The sequence below is a fragment of the Streptopelia decaocto genome, assembly GCF_964273445.1.
Source record: "Streptopelia decaocto genome assembly, chromosome: 7".
NCBI lineage: Eukaryota > Metazoa > Chordata > Aves > Columbiformes > Columbidae > Streptopelia > Streptopelia decaocto.
This window is the reverse complement of record NC_138661.1, coordinates 57,030,208-57,045,371: the sequence shown is the minus strand read 5'-3', so window position 1 is coordinate 57,045,371 and position 15,164 is coordinate 57,030,208. Positions and strand designations below refer to the sequence as shown.

At 40.8% G+C, this 15,164-nt stretch overlaps 1 protein-coding gene across 1 annotated transcript in view; it reads left to right on the top strand.

Annotated features, from left to right (window-relative positions):
• The window catches only part of DENND2B (DENN domain containing 2B), a 174,583-nt gene that overhangs the window by 75,378 nt on the left and 84,041 nt on the right, over positions 1–15,164 (top strand). The window lies entirely within an intron of this gene.

Below are 15,164 nucleotides of genomic sequence, written 5' to 3'. Positions count from 1 at the left end.
ACAAGAACTTTTCTTTGGGCAGCTCTGCTTTGGAATATTGCTTTTGTATGCAAGTAAACAACTCACCAGCCACCAACAAGCTTGCATATCCATGTCAGAAGGAGTCTAGTTTTCAGCCCCAGCCCTTGGAAAGTAATCCTGATTGATTTAGCCTGTAGCCTTCGCATAGGACAAGCACAGGAGCTGTTCTCATTCTGGGACTGACAATTGCAAACCCCTCACTTAAATCTGCAGTCCCACTAGGGCAGCCTCGGTATGCTTTGGCTGGGAAAGTTTAGGCAGCCATTGGATTAAAGAACCTTTATGAATTAACCGGTTGAACACAGGAGCAAAGCTCTGGGTGTTGGATGTCATCTTAGTGAGGTGAACAGAAAGCCACCCAAACTGTGCAGTGTCTCTCTTCAAATGCATGGTGTCTGTTGGCATATCTCTTTGTCCTTGCTGTAGCATTCTGTCCAGCTCTCCAGGGGATTCTTCCATGGCTACATGGTCCTCTTGTGTTTTGAGGGGCTGTTTTACACTACTGTACACAATAAGATGCCAGAGTCTTCACTTTTCTTGTGATTTGGCTCAAAACAAGACCCCGTTATAAACAAGCACAGGGGAGGAATGTGCAAATAACTTGCATTGACTCTATAGAGTCTCTGTACTGCAGTAATGCCTTTGTGTAAGGTATTGGACATAGAAACAAGGAAGATGCTCTTTGTCTTACAAAGTTCACCAAGTAACTCTGCGAGGCATTAAGTAGGCTGCAGTAAAATGGATCTGTGCCCAGAAATGAATGTTGTGGAGCAAAAAAAAGCAGTGGAGGTCCCATTTATTTGTTGGACACTTTGGGATAGGAGCGTGGGTTGAACCAATGTCAATGAAATGTTCCGATCACTTTGGCCAGGCCAGGTGGCATCTGTTCTGGCCATACCTGACTCAGGGCACCACACCTGAGAAGCTGTGCCAGGGTTGCTCCTAGCTCACAGCAGCGCACTATGTGCACAGGAAGAATACACTGGGAGAACTTTGCTGTTTCAAATACATTAGTAAAGACTGTGATCCAGGTGAGTAGATCACAGAACCGTTGTTTGATTTTATCCACTTGAAAAATGAAATGTTGGAGGCAAAATGTTGCTGTATTGGTAACTGCCGGGTAGAATAGCTGGCATTAGCTGGGGAGGTTCAGACAAAGAAATTGAGGAGAGTTGGCTTTGATGCTAGCAGTAACCTGCAGGTTCACTTGAAAGTGATATTGAATACTGGCTTGGTTTGGCATACCTGTGCTTGTGTTCTGAACTTTTCCAAGCACAAACAATGGAAAAGGGAAAATCTGAGATTTTCAGGATGGAAGCAATAGAAGAGATTTTTTTTTTTTCCAGTTTATTTATTTATTTATTTATTTTTAATTATTTAAAGGAAAACATTGTTTGAATGACACATCTCTGTTCTGCATTTAAACACTCTGGGTTTGTTCTGTTTTGGTTGTCTTTCCATATTTCATGCACATATGGCTGCCTCTGCATTTTCGTCTGTATCAAATAACTTATTTCTCTCTTTCAGCTCTCTGCCACACCTTCCCACTTATCTACACATATTATTGAAGCAAATAATCCCAGGCAATTTTCCTGGGTTAGATTAAATGACCTCATCGTGATTACGAGGGGATGGGTTGGCCTACAAAGTAGTGGTGAATTACTAATAAAGAGCCTTAGGTAGAACCCTGACCCTAGTCCAGTCTCTGCTAGTGACCCACTTTGTGGCATTGTCACACCTTTCCCCTGTCTAAATCCTTCATTAGGTTGATTTACCTTTCTTCCTCCTGGTGCTGTTCTCCTTTCACTTTTTAAATTGTGCAGTCAACTAAAGAGATAGGTAACCAGCAGCCATTCTAGAGTCTTTTATTAGGTATATTATGCTGTGTTAAAGCTCAGCAGAAATGGACTCGATATCCTTGTAAGCTTCCCAGTTTTAGTCTGTGTGTTTGGCATCTCAGTCCAAAAAGTAAAAACAGAAAATTAATTGGGGCATGGAGGGCAGCTAGAGGAATTTCTAGAGAGATATTTGTATGTAAATATTAAAACCAGATCCTTAGTGATATCTGGCATCCTCAAGTTGTTTTTCATCCTTCCATCAGTGCAGTCAGATTGGTGCTGGGAACTTGGGTCTAGGCTTTAGCAAACTTTGGACCTAATATATTTTTAAAAAAATCTTTTCCATTCTGACTAGTTTATAAAGTATGGTGGGATACTAAATTATTGGATAATAACTATCAAATAAACTGTCTTTCCCTATCATCATCATCTGTTTTGATTAGAATTTGTCAGGAAAAGGTTTTGTAAGAACAAGTATAGACCTGAAGCTAAGGGAAATCTTTGAGCTGCACTTGTGTGACAAGTGAGGAGATGAATAAGTTGTCATGCACCAGTTGTCCATCCATTATTTTGCCTTCTATAATCTTCACCTGTCTTTTTGAAACTCTGTAAGAGGATGTTATTTGAGTCAACCATGAGGATTCCTCATTTTAGTCATACTGTAAATCAGTGGAGTAAGAGCTGGCATAATAAAAGTTTAAGGCTTGCAGGATTTATTGCAAACATGCTCAAAGATTCACTTAAACTGAACAGCCATTGTCTCTGTTTAGTATGGGATTTGACTGGAGATGGGGAAATCTGCAAATGATGCTTTCCCTATAATTTGTGGGAGTAGAGTTTCAGTAAGTGCTGATACTGGCATAACTAGTAGCTAAACCATCTTTTTACTGTTATTTTCTTGACAGTCCTAGTTTTGGTGATGTTTATTGTTGTGAGGCTGTTAGGTTGGACTTGATCATAAAGGTCTTTTCCAATGTAAATGATTTTATGATTCTAAGACACAAGGTGTGTTTCAGTCATATAGTGTCACCATCTGGTTCAACCTTTTGTGATTCCTTATGGGTCAGAAGCAAAGGCCATTAAAGTCTATAGAAGTCTTTCTAATTACTTTGGCTGTGAATCAGACCCTTGTAGATCATGGATTTAAATTTTAATCATAAAAATCTTTGGTGGAAAGGAGGTGCCTACAAGTAAGCATCTATACAACCACATGCTTTGCAGTGACTAAAACTCACTTGGTCCTCTCTGGAGTGTGCACCCACTGCTGTGAGGCACCAGAGCCATTTTTCCACCAGAGCTGTGCTAAAGGCAGTTTAGGAAATGAGGGAGAGGCCGAGAGCAGAGTGAGGATGTTATTTGGGAGGATAACAGTGAGTCTCATCTGAGAAACAGGTTGTGGGACTCACAGGTTTCTGCTGTGAGCACAGGAGGGGAAAACCTCTGGATCTGAAGAAAGTGAAGCAATTGAAATAAAAATCCACACTAATGCATTCTTTCTGAAGTTATCTGAAGTTACAAAAGGAGATTTTTGTGTGTCTTAAATGAGACAAACTTCACTGTGCTCCAAATAGGAAAACTGTAGAAAGAAACAAAGGTGGTCAAAAGTATGGAACATTTTCACTATAAGGCAAGAATTAGATTGACTGCGTCTCTTCATCCTGGAAATGAAAAAATTAGGGGGAAAGGAGTAGTAATAGAAGTCTCTGAATTGATATATGGAACAGAGATAGTAAATAGGAAAAAAACCCCATCTTTCCATATAAAAACTAATATGAATCAAATCAAACTAGAACACAACAGGTTGAAATCAGTTGAAAAGAAGGTACTTCTCTGCAGCGTGTTTTTAAACTATGGAACTTACTGCTGCAGGATGTTGCAATTGGACATATTCATGGAAGAAAGGTCTACCAAAGGCTTTAACCAGGGAAGCAAAATATGTGAGTCAACAGTGCTAAGGTGGTTAAGTTGCACTTCATGCTTGTCTTGTTCTTACTCTCTTCTCTAGGCATCTGCAAACTGTCACGGCCAGTGTCCAAGCCTGGACTGGGAATGCCCTTTTGTTCAGGCCAGGGGGGACATTCTGATATTGCTTGAAACTAGAGTCAATTATAGGAAGTGAACATGAGAGAGTTTGCAAAGGAATTGCTATACTTACGAAATGAGACTTTCTGGCTTTCGGGGAACTTCAAGGACACAACTTTAATCCTTCCTTATGAGTCACTGAGGTGAACGCCAAGGAACAGGAGGTTAGGAAAGCACCTTATGTGTAGCTGAAAGTGACTTCTTAGCAATTCTTGCAGGAAACAGCTCTGTGCAATCTTATTAACTCTTCAACAGGAGATAAAGGAGCCCATACCACGCTTGCAGCTAACGTGTGAGTCTCTTGCATCAAATGACTACTTGGTTTGATTGCACCATACTTAAGAGGATCAGTGGAACTCTGAGGAGACCTTAAGAGAACAGAAAAAGAAAAGGCATAGGAGTCAAAGAAAAGGCGTAGTGGTATTGGTAGCTCTCTCCCCACAATGTGGCTTGCTTTCCCTTAGCAAATGATTTAAATTGATCTGGAGTCTGTGTTTTATGCTGAAACTTTGGTCGAATTAATGCATTAATTTATAAAGTATTTGTCCTCACCTTGTGTTTGCTCCAGTGCAAAGTTAAATGTAGAAATGAAACTATCAGCTCTGACTTAAAACCACCTAAACTTTACACCATATTAAAATGTGCCTATAGTTATGTCTATGAGCCCATGCTCTATTTAACAAAATATAGATTTCAAACTTGCAGACTGTTCAGTCTAATAGGAAAAAATTGAAAAAAATACTGAACACAAATGTTACATATTAGTGTATCATTACATCTTAAAATTGTAACTTAGTTTGAGGTGCTAGATGTGACAAGCAGCATTCCAGACCTGAAAAAGATTTAGAGTAAGTGTGGCTACATAACTGCTGCAAATAATACCTAATGCTTTCACTTCTGGCTAGTATGCCATCTCTTAAATTGGGTTCTCAACATGTTTTATACACTTAACTTGAGCCTTCTCACCTCCTGCAGTTACTACTGGAGTACAGGAAGTATTTGATTTACATTGATTTACAGTATTTTATCTGAGGGTATTGCATGAGGCATAAGCCATTTCAGAATTTGGACATACAGCCTTTTTCCAATGTTCTTTGTCAGTAAGTGTTATAGTTTTCCTTTACCTCCATCATTTTCTGTGGTGCAGGCTGTGTCTGACATATGAGTCCCACCTTGTGAGCTGGATGCAGAGCTGAAAACAGTAGAACTGTGCTCCTGCCAGGCAGTGTTGCCCCAATACAGGCCCTGTAGGAATAAGAAACAGAATAAATATAATAAATATTGTAAGAAATATTTTTACTTTAGGATAGGATTTTAAAATAAATTACCTAATTAAAATTATTTAAAAATATGAACAGTATCCTTCTGCTGTAAGCACAGAATATATCCCTGCAACAGGGGTACAGAAACAATGATTTGATGTACTTCCTCAGTTAATAGCTATTGGCTAAATTTCTGTTAATCTGGAAAAAAAAATTAAACACATTAATATGTATTTTTGTAAATGGAGTACTTAATGTAGACAATACTAGGAAGATATTTTGATTAATTAAGCAATACATGCACTTTACCAGATATCTCAGAATAATATCATAAGTTATTCTCAATTTCTTGAAAAGCAAGTAAAGGTGATTGTCTTCTAACTTGTTACAGAACAGTGCAAAGTCTATCCTGTACATTTAAAATGTATGCATATGAGTTTCACAAATCAAGACTTAGAAGAGAGCTTTTGAAAGCTTAAGCACATTTGTGTACTATTTACAGTGAACAAAAATCAAGTTTGCTGCGAGCAAGTATTTTACTAGTGTGGTAACTTTAGCAGGATATATAGAGAGATTGCTATGATGCGCTAGAACCAATATCTTTTTAGTTTTATGTCTCTGGGCTTGACTTAGGAAGACAGTCAAAGGAGAAACCGATCCTGGTTCCAGTTGTGCAAAAGGACTATTGTGTCTGAGGAAAACTATGTCACCAGAATCACGTGAGCTTTGGTGTGGATTGGATTTTGTGATGTGGGCTGTTGTCTTTCCACCCAATGTGCACAGGAAAGGGGTCGTCCTCATGGGGTTGGACAGTGTTCTCCAGCTGAGCAGTCATGATTTAATGACACGAGGGTGTCATTAAACTGAGGGTGCTGATGTCAATGGGTTGTGTGGCAAGGCATCAGAAATTTGGGCTAGCAAAGTATTCCATCTTCAAATTGCTGTGAGCACGGAGTTACAGGTTGTTAAGTTCCTAGCCTAGTAACATTCATAAAACTTCTCCTTTCTACGTACTTTTAGCTGAGCCTTTGAATGCTTGTTCAGACTGAAATCTGATCTCTGAGTTGCCTCTTTCTCCTTGCCTGGGAAGGACTGAGCTGGGTACCCACAAACCTCTAAATACCGGCTTTGGTTTTTATCTCCCAGCAGTGTGTGAGGCCATTCCTGCTGTCACTGACAATTTGTCAGCCCCGTTGTTCCAACATGTACTGGGATATGTTTGCACTGGCTTTGTGGCTCACACCTTCTTCAGAATTTAAGCTAATTGGACAGAATTTTAATTGGTAAGAGCTAGCTTAGCTCCAGTGAAGGCAATGGAGATGTGCCACATAAACCAAATTATTAGCTGGACTAACTCTAGAGGTGCCTAAGGAGTGTTTCAGGTGAATTGTTTATAATTCTTTAAATATCAAATAAAAAAATTACTTATGTTTCCTATCTAAGCATGACTGTGTGGTAGTGTTATGTCCAGCTTTATCATGAGTCCAGGATTATTCGCTGTTGTTAGTTGTGGGTAAAATCACAGCTGGAAATTCAAAGGGAGGCTCCTCATGCTGATGCATTCACCTGCTGCTGGCTAAACCAGAGGCCAGAGCTGGACCTGCTTGCACGGGGCCTCAGATTCTGCGTAGCCATCATCAGCCAGGCAGAGGAGAGGCCAGATGCTCCCCTTCTGGAACAATGGGTCTTTGCACATGCTTTGTGCTTGTTGCTTTCTTTTTGGGGTTACAGAGGGCTGCAGGAGGTGCGAGGCTGTGGAGGACTGACTGGCGGTGTTAGCAGAGCCAGCACAGTCCTGGAACGGTGTTCCACCCTGATTCTTTTGTTTGGAAACCTGGTAAATAATCACTGCATTTGTGTAAGCAAACACAACCTCTCCCGTTTAACAGCAGCGGTCTTCTGCTGTTCTGCATGACAGAACACAGCAAAGCTGGGCTGTGGTAGGAGAAATATTACTTGGGTTGGTTACTAGGAGAGGTACAGTTTTGGGTTGGTTACCTGTCCCCATCATGCATGCATGTCTGTGCTCTGCAACTTCATGTGCCCATCCAGTTCTTGTGTTTTATCACTGCAAGTCTTAAAGAAAGATTTCATGTCTGTGTTCCAGCCTTAAACTGAGATGTGCAGTCACTTCCAAAGTCAGTCCTAGTCAAGCCAAATTAATTCAGTTTTACAGCAAATATATTTATTTATTTTTAAGTGAAATTAATTATTGGCCCATGTTAATAAACCCAGCTGAAAGACTTTGTTTCCTTTGAAGAAAGGATTATGTGGTTGTGGCCTAGGCAGAGGACTAGAAATATTTTGCCTTCGGAGTTGAGACCTTCAGAATTCTTAACTGAAAGCATGTGCGGATGTGGGTGGCGTTGGGGTTAAGCAGCACTGCACTGCTGTCACTGCTGCAGTGCGGGTGGCAGTGGCCGTTGTTTGCTCTGCTGGTTTGTCCTGGGAGTGCTCTATTCCCTTCCCTTTCCACAGGGAATTTTTCATTTCAACGGTGATCTCATGTCAGGAGAAAAACCTGTCTGTATAGGGAGAAGTATTATCTTCAGAGAGGCATTGCCTGTGCAGTACTTTCTTCTCATTTAGAGAATGCAACTGTAGTGCCTTTTGCTTGCTGTTACCTGACGTGTAACAATATGATTTTAACTTAATTTGTATAATTTCAATCCTTCTGCTATTGTAGCTCTCCACTCCTAATAGAAGTAAAAACCCAAACCAGTGCCCTTCAGCTCTGTGTTAACCTGTAGACACCATCAAAACTTATTGCCGGGTCATTCATCCAGATGTGGTCTAGTCTGCCTGCATTGACAAATGAGTTATCTCGTGACTAATGCGAAAGAGCTGCCTGTGTTCCCGTCCAGGCTGGCTGCCTCGGGGGACAGGTAAGGCAGCTCCGTGCAGAGCAGCTCCCTCACTGTGTGACAGAACATGGGGAGAGAGAACTCTGCATCCCCCATGCTGGAGCCCTGATCCTACTGCAAGAAAAATATTAGTAGTAAGATAAACAAAACATTTGCATTTTTATTTATGTTTTTCATGTAAATATAAATTTTAAAACTATTATACTTATTACATGTCCTGATTTTTTTTTAATTGAGACGATTGTGGAGAAAGCAATAACTTAGAAATCAAAGGATGCATCTCCAGCTCCCTGTATTTCTCTAAAACAATGAGGTTTTTGGTCTTAATTTAAAACTCTAATGCATACGATTTTCCCACTGATCATTATGTGTGATTGCCGTTGTCGTAGCACAGTTATGATAAAATATTCTTTCATCTCTTTCTTTGCTAAGTATATGGACAGTGTTGCTGTGAGTGATAGAAAGCTGCTTCTGCATATTTTGGGTGGCTGCATTTCAATTACAGGTGAAAGGCACGCTCTGGGCCCTACGTTTAAAGGAGTCTCCATAAAACATTGTCTATTAGTGTAGCTATCCTGTTCTTCACAGTTGGATAAAATTTTCTGCGTGGATGATGTTCCCATCCATGCTTACTGGAAAGTTTAGTGGGATGCTTGGTTGCCAGTTCAATCTGTGTTATAATGATATGCTGTGGGAAAAAATGCTGATGTGTTTGCTGCTGCCTCGGCTGTGTGCTGACATGCTTCCCAAACCACCCAGGGTGGTGCGTCTGCGTGAAAACCTTTCTCTGGAGGAGACACATGGGTGTAGATGCAGAAAACGGTGACAGAGAAGGCAGCGGGGCTAGGAGTGGTTGATGGTTTTGCACAACTTTAAGGAGATCTGTGCATGGTTTGGTAGGTTAGTGGTTGCCATTTCATGCATATTGGGGTGGATACATTCTCATTTTCAAGGGACTGTGGCAGGGGAGGAGTGAGACTATCTTGGAAAGGAGAGTGAGCTACATATGCCTAAAGCAGGGAGTCAAGTCTTCATTTTATACATCTTAAAATAAAAGCTGCTTTTACTCAGTCAGTTGTGGGATAGCCTGGGCTAAAACAGTTCCCAGTTTTCCCAGTCAGAGCAGCCCCCGGGGAATTTGTTAGAGAACCAAGGGGCCAGTGGCGCGAGAGCAGCTGATGTCCCTGCCTTGCCAGGCAGCAGGTGAGGCAGGGCCGGGGCTGCTGCAGGAGAGAGCTCCTGGCAGCTGAGCCTGGCTTAAGGCAACAAGGAGCCCCGCACTGAACTGCTCAGGTGGATTTTCCTGCCAAAAGTGTTTGTCTGCTGCTCAGAGATACCAGTGAGAATCTTTTAAGCTCTTTATGAATTTGTGTAACAAATGCCATAGAAAATCTTTTGTTACTTTAAAAAAGAATCAAGTTTTAATATTTTGACAGTGAGCTTGAGAATAGGAAGAACAGTGATTCAGTAGAATTCTGCTAAGAGTAAGTAATATGCTAAGTTATTTGGGCCATGATGAGACACAACAAAACACACAAAAAAAACAACCAACGAAGAACCAAACCATTGAGGCATAGAAAACTATACAAATAAACTTCAGCAGAACAACTGTGAAAACCAAATAACTGATGTGGGATCTGTTAGCAAGTATTGTAGTCCTTTAAAAGCAAAACCAGCTTGAACTGTGCAGGTGACAAATTTTCAGCGGGTCGGTTCCCAGGAGCACAAAGATACATTTGGTTCAGAAAGGAATAAAAGCTATTATTTACCCTGTGAGGCTGGAAGCGTGTTTGGGACACAGAGCTCTGGCAGCTCCACTCTGAACTGGGCCATGGAAGGTGGGGGGGGCACCTACTGCCATCAGGAACAGAGACATCAGCAATGGGAACAAGTCAAAACACTGATTCAAATGACCCTGAAACTGGGTAGAACTTGAATACAGGCGTTGACTGTATTGCTGTCCTTTATCTGGTTACGTGGCATCCGTGGGCTGCTGATTTCTGGTGGTCTGGGGCATGATGTTCCCCTCCCCGGCCCTGCTCAACAGTGACCTCAGGGCAGTGGCTCAGAGGTCTTGAAATCTCTTTAGCAGGGTTGCAGAAGTATTCTTGTAAAGCACAGTGGTCTGGAGGCATCAGAGAGAATGGTTTGTAAGATGAGGTAACAGCTTCTAATTAGATCAAGAGAGAGAATTGAAGAAATGGAGCTGCTTTTGGCACACGTCCTTTGGGCTTCCTCAAACAGTTGAATATGGGCCGTGGGGACTTTTGGTATTCCATTTCAGTTGTTGGCTATTTTGTTTCACTTTAAATTAAGGTGTTTGTTCAGAAAGAAGCATTGCTTACTTTATATGCACTTGTCAGTCAAACAAAGCACTTTTTCTTAGATGGAAGTTGTGTTAATATATCCTTCCCATTTACACAGGTTTTTAAGAAGCAAAAACCCAACCCCCTAACATTTTGTTTGCATTTTGCTTCATACAGCTTCAGATCAATATTGTTTTATTATTACTTAGCGACTGCAGGAATGTACCCTGGCAAGTTATTTCCCGTTGTAATTTAATTGTCATGGCAGTTTGAATGCTTTATGCTTTTATATGCAGCAAATCCTACATCATCATTAAAATTACCTTTTCTCTTCTATTAAGGTTTATATTTGCTAAAAACACTGGGTGCTAACTAAAAATTGAAAAGTAACAAGTTTTTTATAAAAAAAGTTGCAGTTGACAGGTTAGACTAAAAGTGGCATTTTTAATGCAACTGTGTCCTGTTCCAGTACAGAGACTACTTAGACTAACACTGCAATCTTTATTTGTTTAATTACTGTATTTATACTAGCATACTCAGTAATACTAAGACCTGAACTGAACTGTTATAAATTTTTGCAGAAAATAATTACAGCAGCATGGTTTTGGAAATGTTTCTGATATCTTTCTTGTGCTTTTACTGTACTGAGATGTAGTGAATAAAAGTAAATACCAGGATACTTGCCAAAATACTTATGAGAGTCCCCCTCAATGTAGTGTCAGAAAATCAGAGCAGGAGTCTTATGTGAGTTTTTTTTTTGGGTGGTGATAGGAAGTGAGACAGAAGTCCACAGGGGATATAGCATAATAGTCATGTGCAAAACATTTTTACATCATAATGCCAATATTTCAATTTTTCTGGGGGAAGTCATTCTTAGGAATGAAAATTTTTTGCCTTCTGGACCAGGCAAATGCTGGCAATCTCACTGAAAAAGATCCAACAAAGGTACAAGTCATGAGCATTACTAATGATGTTTCATCTTCTGTGAGTATCTGTCCATTAGGAACTGGTGTAAGACCCTCAAGTCTTTACACTTGGGCTGTTGAAAAGCTGTCAGTATGAAAGAACAATTTCTGTTCTGTGCTCTAATCAGTCCGGATTTGAATTAGTGGTTTAGAAATGAAAGAGTTTATGTTCTCTTACCAGTTTCCTGCACTGTTTAGTTATCCTAGAAAGATGTTTTCCACTTAAGCAGAACAGAAAATTAAAAGAAGACATAGCAGAATTTGTAAAGAGTAAGACTGAAAGGAAGATTGAACATAATGAAATAAAGATAAGTGGATGAATTATTATGCATTTCATCCCTGATAGGAAAAACAGTTTGCCCAGAAAGTCAAAGCAAGAAGTGCATGGATGTAGCATCCTCACAGTCTTTTCACAGACTTTATCCTCTAAATAGGATAATAACTATTTACCAGGTAATATTGTGTACAGAAACTGGGAATTTGCTAAATGCTTGATTCCATCTCCACACTACGCATCACCCTTACATTTGCACTTGAAGAACATTAACATCAAATGGGACTGTGTTTTCCTGCATCAGGAAAATAGGAGCTAATGGAAATACACAGGTTCCATCCACGTTATTACAATATATACATGCAAAACCACCCATAGTTCCTAGGAGACTTTAAGCAAGAGATGTGTCCATGGGAGCTCTTTGTAGGAGAGCAACGAATCTTGGTGTTGCTGCCAGCACAGAGCAAAGGACTTGCAGAAGCATTCCTGGAGGCTTGAGCTGTGCATGGGACTTTTGGGTCAATCAGATTCATTCTTTTGCATTAGATGTGGCTTTTTCAAAACTTTTGTCACAATTCACATCACAGACTCTGAGATTATTTCCATTTTGGCCAGCTCTTGTGTATAGAACTTGTTTTCTTCTCTCCTTAGCTGTAGAAAGACAACATTAGGATTGCAAACCAAGGCAACTTCTTCAGAGTAGGCTGTCTGCAATCCTGTGGCGGGTACACCTTTATGGCAAAAAATTAGCAGATAATAGATGGAAGTTGTATTTTACATTTTGCATTCATAGAATAAGCCCATTTTGCATCCATAGAATAAGCCCATTTTGCATCATAACCTTCTCAGAAGTAATCTTTTTCCAGGTAACAATGTAAGTATTTGAACTGTGAAAACAGAATTCATTGGGGTAGCCTTGAAATGCTTTGTGTGTCAAATCCTGCTGGCAAAACCTCAGAAGGTCTTTTTTTCAGCTGGAGCTGGTGGGCAGGTGGGCTGGTGCAGGAGATGCCTGTGGGCTGGGATGGGGTAGTGTTGAGGATGTTCAGGTATGGGTGGCGTGGGTTAATCCTCCTGTTATCACAGCACAGGTAACTCCAGCTGACTCACGGGGACGCTGACCCAGGGAAGCTGCTGCACGGCTGCGCAGCCGCTGAGGCCATAAGGGACTTGTCAGTACAGAGACCTGAACAAATGCCCAGTAATCGGACTGCTCTGACACGAAACCTCTACCCCATTGATTTGCTGCTGATTTGGAAAACCACTTTATGTCAACACAGGCGAATAGGAGAGATGGCAGATAGCCTGTGTCTGTTTGGAACTGTTGGCAGAGACCTGAAAGCATTTTAATGTGGATTTTTAACCACTCCCTTTCCTGCCAAATACTACTGTCACCCATGTGGACTTGAAGATATGTGTTGAGTCTGGCAGGCTTGTTCTGTGTGTCTGTACGTGTGTGGTTTGGTACCTGATACAGCTGCTTTGAGTTTGTTAGCAACAGGCTGCTGGATTGCCTCTGCTCAGAGATTCAGGAATAAATTGTAAACTGTTGCTCCCAGCAACTTTAAAATAAAAACCTAAACAAAAAAAGATTTTTGCCAAGCCATGGGTAACCAGGAGGAAACTTCTGGCTTGCCAGGTTTCTCACACACCTGTCCCTTCAAAGTCAGAGTGCCAGCTTGCAGAGAAAGGCTCTGCTACTGTTAGTTTTGTTAAACATTAATGCCAGTTTCCTCCCTTTAAGCATACAAAGGGACAGAGGTTTGACAAACGCGCTTGGACCGTGTGTCATTTGTTGCTTGAGAAGCGAAGCAGGCAGAGCTCAGGAAGCACAGAGGCTGTGACAGGGCACAAGGGACCGAGAGCAGAACTCCATCTCCATTCTGCATCTTTCCTGGAGGGAAGAGCTGCCGAGTAAGTCTGGGACGGGAGCTGAAGTGATCGCACTGATGGGTGGTTGTCAGAGGCTTGAAAGGAGGCAGCTAAATAAAGCAGGAGTGAGGAGCGTGAAGTACCATAGCACTGAATGCTTTAAGATCCTTTCCTATAACCAGTTTTGCAGTAGGTGAGCTTTCTATTCTTAGGCTAGAACTTGCCACCAGCTTTCTGCTTACTAAAGAAAGCAATAGGGGTACCTTTAATTTCCAGAGTTTGCAGCTCTGTTATAGGATGAGGGACTTTGTGGGACTAAAACGTGCTTTTACAGCCCTGTCCTTCCTCTCCTCCCCCTGCCTCTCTTGTTCTCAGACAGAACCTAATTTCTCTGCCCGGCTAAATGCATGTTTCTTGCCTAGTCTGAAATTCCACTTTTTCCTCTTTACTCTTAAAGGTGATTTTTAAGTTATCCAGCAGTATTCGTACCCATGTATTCCGCCACTGCTCTCTTTCCCCCTCAGATATAGCCCTGGATGACAGTGTGTATGAGGGCTGACACCCTTTTTCTGGCATACTTGGGGTGCATACTTTGGACATACTAAGCTAAATTTGGGGTTATTGTACAGAAAGTGTTAGTCCATTAAGGAGAGGCCACGCTTATTTATACTGAGGCTGACTGTTACTACAGTGACTGTGACTACAGTGACTAAATGCTGGCCAGCTGCTGAGGTGGAAACTCAGTGTTAAATGCAGTGCTGCTGGCACACTTTTGTGTGTTGTGTTGGTTTTGATGCCTGGTTTCAGGTTTGTAATTTCATTTCATTTCATTTCATTTCATTTCATTTCATTTCATTTCATTTCATTTCATTTCATTTCAATTTAATTTCATTTTTTTAAAATGTTTTCTACGAAGCTTACTTTCTAGGGTATGAGACAGCTAGAGTTTTTTTTCCACTGAATAAATAGAAGTAGTCTTATGGCTTTGTGCTTTTCAAGAAAAAATCAGTATTGCAGGCCAAACTCTATGGGGCTCTGAGGGATGTAACTTAGGGTGAGAGTCTGGACTTCAACTTATTGCTTCAAATATTCATTAGTTGAGACCCCTGCAAAGAGTTTGTTGTTAGTTTTTGTAGTCTTCACAGAGCAAATATTTTCACAGCTGATGAGCTTAGAAACTTTGCTAGTTGCTTTTTCTTGCTGCCTTATACACAGATGTTGAAATTGCCTCATTTGCTCCATAAACTTTTCATTTTCTTGATGCTTTGCCTGATGCTATCTACGCATCTTCCTGTAGGGACATGATGCTTATTTTTGGCTCTGTTCTGAAAGAAAAGGATGGGTGATAGAAGAAACGTCTACTTGTTTTTAGTTGCTCTAAGTTGAAGTTTAGTTGCTGTAAATTAAGTAAAACTTGCAGTTCCTTATTACTGTGCAGCATTCCTGTCGGATGACAATGGTAGCAAACTGTTTTCATTCTCAGACTTATAATACATGCAAATTCTCTCATAAGATAGGAAAAGTAAAAACATGTTGGCCAGCTCCTTATCAAACCGAATGGGCCAGCAGAAGAGTATAAAACTAAATTCACAGTTTTATAAGAAGCCAAGGTCTTGTGAGAGTGAAATGTTTATAAAACATATATAAATCCCCCAGATATTATCCCGATTCCAAATTTAG